Source organism: Pteropus vampyrus, unplaced genomic scaffold, assembly GCF_000151845.1.
Source record: "Pteropus vampyrus isolate Shadow unplaced genomic scaffold, Pvam_2.0 Scaffold19, whole genome shotgun sequence".
NCBI lineage: Eukaryota > Metazoa > Chordata > Mammalia > Chiroptera > Pteropodidae > Pteropus > Pteropus vampyrus.
Window position 1 is genome coordinate 9,917,998 of NW_011888800.1, and position 8,014 is coordinate 9,926,011.

Here is an 8,014-nt window from a genome sequence, read left to right on the forward strand (position 1 = left end):
AACTCTAAAAGAATACAATAGTAGATATAGAGAGCAGCCACTATCTCTAGGATTGAGGAAAATGCTCAAGGAAGGAACAAATTTGGAAGAGGCCCATTTCCTCCAGGACTGATAATTGGACTTTATGAGAGAGTATATGACTGGTGATGTCACCGTTGGCAAAGTTTGCTGAGTTGCTCCTGATTGAGGAAGCTACTGAGATTCTGGGAAACTTCTCACAAGGATGCTGGCAGAATTCAAACGGAAGACACCCATGCTGTTGAAACTCACTGGGAAACTGCCTGGTGGGTTGTTATTGAAACTTGGTGGTAGGCAAACACCCCTGTTTGTTCCCCAATACAAAGAAAGAAAAACGAGGAAAACATCCAGGAATAAGGAAGAGAATCCCTCTTTCTCCTGCAGCGTCCCTCCTGCGCCCTCTACTGATAGAGCTTGAAATCATAGCTGGCAAAGGAAAAATGTTTACAATACCCAGTATGACAAAACAGGGCAATCAATGAAAGATAGACTTGGAGCCGATGGGTGATAAATTGATAACTGACACAGATACATAAGTTATTTTTTTCATTTCTTAGAGGATTCTCCATGTTGATACTTACAGATCTTATTTTTGATGATTCCATAATATTCCACGTGCCTTAATTTCATTGGTTGATAGACACTTGGGTTATCTCCAGTTTTTTGCTGCTATGGTGAACATTCTTATACATATCACTTTGTGTACATGGCAACTATATATTTAGGATTGATTTCAAGAAGTGGAATTGCCAGATCAAAACATATATGTGTTTTAAACCTTGGTGGTAAGTATAATATAAATTGATTTTTCTACTGGTTGTGTATGATGATGTTGGTTTGGTCAAATTTTTACCAAAATGGATAATATAAATATCTTCTTTTTTTGCCAGTCTGATGGGCAGAAAATATTTTAGTTTGTATTTTTTTGACTCAATGAGATTGTCTTTTCTTATGTTTTTGTTTTTCTCATTCTGTGAACATTGTTTTTCTTTATTACAAAAGTAATTTTTGTAATAATTCAGTGTGAAAGTATATAAAGTAAAACTGATAGTGGTTAATACATAGTGAGCATTAACTATGTGCCAGACACTGTTCTAAGAGCTTTACAAGTATTTACTTAAGCTCAGTCTCTCAACCATTACCACCTGAGGTGAGCACTGTTAACAGTTGGGTGTGCAACCTTCTAGACTTTTTTTCTAGGCTAACACAAACATATACATATATCAAATTTTGTTCCTTGAGACTTTTTGTTTGCTTTGGTTTTGCAAAAAATGGAAACCTTTCTACATATCTTGCTCAACAATATGCTTTTTTCCCACTTAGTTGTGTTTTGGACCTCTTTCTTAGCCAATATGTAAAAATTTACCTCATCCTTTTTAATGTCTTCATGATATTTTATTGTATAGAGGTACCTTAAATTATGCATTCTCATACTAGTGGATATTCACTTTGATTCTTTTGTTCGTTTGTTTGTTTTTTTGGGCTAAGATAATGCTGCAATGAACATTTGTATGCATACTTTTATACACTCACTAATTTAACCTTACAACTATTTTCTGAGAATAAAATGTTACATTACTGCTTCATATATTCTCAGATTTTTCTATCTGTCCACTATAGTTCTGATGCAGGACAGGGCAAATTTCCCCAAGTTGCTTGGGGGAGACCAAGACCTGCACTGAGAGAAGAAGAGGGTCCTTTGGCGGAGAGTGTGGCAAGACTTCAACACACAGGCCGAAGTTAGAGTCAAAAGGAAAGTTTATTAGAAAAGGGTTAACACTCCACGGACAGTTTTGTCTCCTCTCACAGGAGAGTGAGAGGGACAGTGAGGGAGACAGAGTAAGGGCACTGAGAGGGACCCTGAGTGTTCAGGGAATTGAGTTTATATGTCATTCTTTAGTTCCCATTTCCTTTGATATGGACATAGAGTGAGGAAGGGGAAGGGGAAAGGGATGTAGTGTAAAAAGGTAAGAATTTGCAGAGTGAAAGGCCCAATTGCAGTTCCCAGCCTTTAATCCATAGGTTCCCCCATGGTTTTAACCATAGGGAATGACTCTTGGTTCCTGTTTCCCCTTCACAGGTGTGGAGAATGGGCTGTTAGCAATCCCAGCAGAAATCTTCCTTTGTTCTGAAGGTGTCCTCCTGGCCTGGCTACAGGGCTAATCGGCATATTGCAGTCTCTGATTGTGGCTTGATTAACATTTTTAATTCTCTTGCCTCCTCCCTATTTTAGTTCAACTTGTAGAACTTGAATGCATATGTACTACTGTATGTATATATACTGTACAGTATATACACAATATATAGTTGTAATACAATTCAGGTTCCCTCTCAAATTACTTAGATTGTGTAGAGTTTAAAGCTTTACTAGTCTATGGCTATGCCACCCTGAACAAGCCCAATCCTGTCTGATCTCAGAAGCTAAGCAGGGTCGGGCCTGGTTAGTATTTGGATGAGAGACCACCTAGGAAGACCAGGTGCTGTAGGCATAAAGAAATTTTAAAAAGGGATTGTAAACTGACAAGATCCTTGCACTCTGTGAGGTCAACCAAAGGTTGCCTCGCCTAAAAAAAAAAAAAAAAAAAAAAAGCTTTAATAGTCTCTGTTAGGTATTCACCATCTTCCTATCTTTTTTTATAATATTCTCTCTATAGGTCCTGATCCTTAGGGTAATGGTTTTGCTTTTCTAATCTGCACTGTATCCACTTTCATACCAATCTGACATATTTCTTTAAGATTCCTTAGGTTCTCAGAAAAGCAGGATTCTTCTCTATCTTTATTCCATCTAGCTTTATTTCCCGTTAGTATCTTAGTAAAACTAAAAATGATAATCACTTATCTCACCTATTTGACCAGCATTCTCAGAGCTCTGCTAATTAGAAAATCCTTTCATTTGCTTTTTTTGTGATTATGTGCACGCTGCTTCCTTTTTTGAGCTAAGAATGTTCATATATGTCATTGTTTCCAGGGTAAAATTCTCATTGTTACACCTCCTTGTTTTGTTTGTACTTTGTATTTGTTTCACTATGTTTTTGTTTGTTTGTTTGTTTGTTTGTTTGTTTGTTTTTCCTAGCTTTACTGCTAAGGCTTTTTTTGGTGTGGGTCCTTCAGCATCTCCATTTTTTTTTTTTTTAAATTGAGGTGAGATTTACATAACATAAAATTAATCATTTTAATGTATTTAGAGCATTTACAATGGCATTTAGAGCATTTACAATGTCGTTAAATTGCCACCTCCATTAAGTTCCAAAACATTTTTATTATCCCCAAAGAAAATCATTTTAATGTATTTAGAGCATTTACAATGGCATTTAGAGCATTTACAATGTTGTTAAATTGCCACCTCCATTAAGTTCCAAAATATTTTTATTATCCCCAAAGAAAACCCCATACCCATAATTATTCCTCACTCTTCTCTCCCCTCAAGTCCCTGGTAACCATCAAATTGCTTTCTGTCTATGACTTTACCTACTCAGGATATTTCATGTAAGTAAAATTATATAATAAGTGATCTTAGGTGTCTGGCTTCTTCCACTAAGCATGGTGTTTTTGAGGTTCCTCCACATTGTAGCATGTATCAGTACTTCTTAACTTTTTATGGCTAAATGAAATTCCATTATATGTATATGCCACAGTTTGTTTATTTATTCATTTGTTAATGGACTATTGGACTGTTTTCACCTTTTGGCTATTGTGAATAGTGCTGCTATGAACATATGCATGTACTTGTTTGAGTCCCTGTTTTTCATTCTTTTGGGTATATTCCTAGGAGTAGAATTGTGGTCATATGCCAATTCTATGTTTAACTTTTTGAGGAATCATTAAAATTTTTCACAGCAGCTGCATCATTTTATATTTCCACCAGCAATGCACAAGGGTTCCAATTTCTCCAGATCCTTATTTTCCATTTTTAAAATAGTTATCCTAGTGGGCTTAGGATAACTATTTCATTTGCAACATTTAATAATGTTGAGCATCTTTTCATGTGCTAGTAGGCCATTGGCATAAGTTCTTTGGAGAAATGTCTTCAAGTTCTTTGCCCATTTTTTATTTGATTTGCTTATCTTGGGTTGTAAGAGTTCTTACATATTATGAATACTAGAACCTTTATCAAATACATGATTTGCAAATATTTTATACTACTCTGTGGGTTGTCTTTTTATTTTCTTGATAATGCCCTTTGATGTACAAAAGTGTCTAGTTTTGATAAAGTCTAATTTATCTATTTTTCTTTTGTTGTTTATGCTTTCAGTGTCATATCTGAGAACCCATTCTGAATTCAAAGTCATGAAGACTTACCCGTATATTTTGTTCCAAGAGTTTTATAGTTTTAGCTCTTATATTTAGGTTGCTGATCCATTTCGAGTTAATTTTTGGATATTGTGTGAAGTAGGTGTATGGATATTCAGTTGTCTCCACACCATTGTTGAAGAGACTATTCTTTCTTCACTGAATGCTCTTGACATCTTTATTGAAAATCAATTAGTCATAGACATATAGATTTATTTCTGGACTCTCACTTGTATTCCATTAGTCTATGTGTCTATTCTTATACCAGTATCACACTGTTTTTTTGGGAAATGAGTCCTTCAACTTGTTTTTACTCAGTATTGTTTTGGCTAATAATGGCCCTTTGCAACTGCCTGTGAATTTTAGAAGATTGGCTTATCCATTTCTTTAAAAAACTTCCTTTTTTTAGTGTTGTCCCTTCTTTTCTCAATTTATCCTTACGGCTGATACCAAAGTTTCCTACATTATCTTTACGTTCACTGTCTTTCTCATACCATCTCACTACCTAAAGCCTGATGGTAGGTTCCTATTGCACTCGGGATTAAGAATAAGGTTGCTGCAGCCTGCTCTTAAAATGTATAAATAAATAAAGTCTCGGGTTCAGTTATTAAAATTTTTTTTTCATCTGTGTCAATATATACATTTCTTATCATATAAATAATTCCTCAGATTTTGCCTCTTCCATGAAGCCTCCCCAGATTGGTTATTGAAAAAAATAAAAAAGCTAATTACCTCTTTTCTCCTAATGCATTTGGACATGAGATTCCTAAATTGTACTCGTTTCAGTATCATTTCCAACTATATTCATTCTTGCTTTAATGAAAATGCACTTAAAATCACAGAATTTAGAGTTAGAGGGGACCTTAGGAATGAAATACAGACTCCTAGTTAAATGTGGTCGAATAAACACATTCTTTTATCTCTGCGACCTATCCAAAGTCCTGTAAGTTCAAAATGCATAAAGTCCCAAGAAAAAGAAACTGGTAAGCAGATGATAGCAACCACATTTGAGAAGTTGTAAAGCAGATGGAAGCATGGGAACTGGCTTTGCAGAACAGTAATTCACTAAGCTATTGGGGAGGAGGGGAGAATAAATTCAGCTTTATTTTATCAACAGGTTGTTCTGGTGATATTTTGGTGAAGCCAAAAGAATCATGTCTCAAAAATAGTACCAAAGTGTGTGTGTGGGGTTGGGGGCAGGACACTAGAGAGGGGGAGAAATGGGAGAAAAAAGATAAGAAAATTAAAAAATCAATTCAGGAGCTGTAACATACAAATTATAGGAATTCCATAAAGAACAGTAAAAATATCAAAGAAATATTCAAGAAAATTTCCTAGAACTGAAGGACAAGAGTAGAAGGCATGATAGATCACAGGAGACATATCAAGGTTAAAATTGTAAAACTTCAGAAAAATCAAGACACAGAAGACAGGATAAAGTTCTTGGTTGCCTGTAGATTAAGATTATTGCCACCAGATGGTAGTAATGCCTCAAAAACTCTATTTCTAAGATGGTGTTTTGTTTTTTCATAACATTTCTTCATGTCTTTCTAAGGCGTTAGAAAGAAAGAGGCTGTTTGGATTCTTTCCATCTAGTCATGTTTTATCAGAGCTTTCACTCTGCTTTTTCCTCCAAATCTCTGCTGAAAGGTCACCATACAATCAGCCTGAAAGAAGGAATAAAGACTCAATTCTCACTGAGGAATTGGCTCATGTGGCTCTGAGGTAAAAAAAAGACTTAAGAGAATAGACTCTGAGCTATAATTATCTGTTGTGGACATGACTTCAATCATGCAGGGATTTTACAAAGTAAAATCATTTATTCTCACATGTTTTATTGATGTCTACTATAAGGCATGTGCTATGCTGGACACCAGGAACACCCCAGTAAAAAAAACTGGATAATCTTAATCCGCAGGCATGGAGTTTACATTCTGAGGGAAGAAATATTGAACAAACAAGCTAAATTACCTATATATCTGAGGAATTTGATAGTGGTCAGGGTAAAAATAAGCAGACCAGGTAGAAGGCTATTGCAGTTGTCCAGGTGAGAGATATAGATGACTCGGATTAGGATGATGCTAGGAGAAAGAGAAGTAGATGAATTCAAGATGTAGCGGAGGTAGAATTGACAGGACTTTGTCATTGTTTAGACCTAGAAAGTTAGAGAGCAAATGCATTAATGTCTCTGGATTGAGCAAGTGGCTGGGTGGACAGGTTGCCATTTTCTTAGATGGAGAAGATGTGGAAAGAAAGAGGTTTTGAGGAGGGGATGGCAGACAGAATCAAGAGTTTGGTGAGGAACGTTAGTTAAATTGCTCTTTCTCTCCACACATTTGGGTTCTGGTGGGTGTCACTGATCCAGCCTAGAATGGGGTAGAGCTCTGATCTACTGTGCAATAGAATGGCTTCATCTAACTAACACATTTAGTTTAAGTCACCTCACATTTGGCATTTAAGTTAAAAATTGCTGTTAACTCAGTCCCCTACAGAGCAATAACAAAATCATCTTAAATTTGCAGTGTTTTCTTTTTTCCTGAGGTGGCCATTGAGAGTTAAAGAGAACAGGCCAATGTTTTTCAGTGTTTTCATTTGTAACCTAGAGGTGGAGTAGTTCTGTACAGTGCCCATAATCAATAGTTACCTCGACCACCTTCTTTGATTCACTCTTAGCATTCTCTTTGTACTCGTTTGTATCTTTGGATTGTGCTTTTTTGAGGGTATGAATTGTATCTTTTTAAATTTTATACTTGTATACAATTTAGAATAGTGCTTTATAGATTAGTGACAGGAAGGCATGGCCAAGGAGAACTTCAGCTCCTCCCACCAATTTTCATAATCATAATTCATGTATAAAAGGAAAATATACATTATAAATAGTGCCATCTTTAGAAAACATGTTATTTTTATTGTTGTGTAACATGTAACCTAAGTAAAAACCGTGCTTACTACACAGAAGGAACACTAAGATAAGCCTTCTAGCTTCCCCTTCCCACCAGACTGCTCATAAGTGTTTCCTATATAAAAAATCTGACACTCCCATTGCTCAAGAGATTGTTAACAATTGTTAAAAATAGGAGCCAATCTTGGCAAAGGGTGTAGCATTCCTCTGAAAGCTGTCTCTCACTCTTTGTATTTCCTTCTCTTTCTGCTTTAAAGTTATTTTTGTTTTGTGGTCTGTATTCTGGATTTTCAGAGGACTCTGTCCTTGTTTTTCTGATTTGAAGTTTGTTATGTAATAAACTCCTTGGGAAAATGATATGTCTAAAGTCCCGTTAAAAGTCCTCCTTGAACCTTTACCTGAAATGGTAAGTAAGGAAAAAGTTGGGCTGCCATCTGGAAGCCAGACTGTTCTAAGTTCTTTCAAAGCAGTGCAGATATGAGATGTTTAAACAAACTAAAATTCTGGGAAGCTTTTTATGCAGCAAGTTTTGGTTCAAAGCTTTTGGTTGGGGAGGTAGTTTGGAAACATCATACCACATTTACACCTCAATCTAAATAATAAAATGTGTGCAATAGTTTTACTATATATTATTTTCTGCCAATTCAGACCTTTCCTAGTCTCTGTTTTTTCTCATAATAATGGTAACTGCTTGACAGACACTGTAATCAGTCAGAGGAACAAAATAAGTTTAAATGTTCAAAAAGAGGTGGTAAAATTATCCTTACATGCAGATGATATTATAAGACATCTGGAAAACCTAAG

At 35.7% G+C, this 8,014-nt stretch overlaps 1 pseudogene; it reads left to right on the forward strand.

Moving 5' to 3' along the window:
- Window positions 1–2,388: 2,388 nt before the first annotated feature.
- Window positions 2,389–2,507, forward strand: LOC111736375 (annotated as a pseudogene).
- The last annotated feature ends 5,507 nt before the right edge of the window (window positions 2,508–8,014 follow it).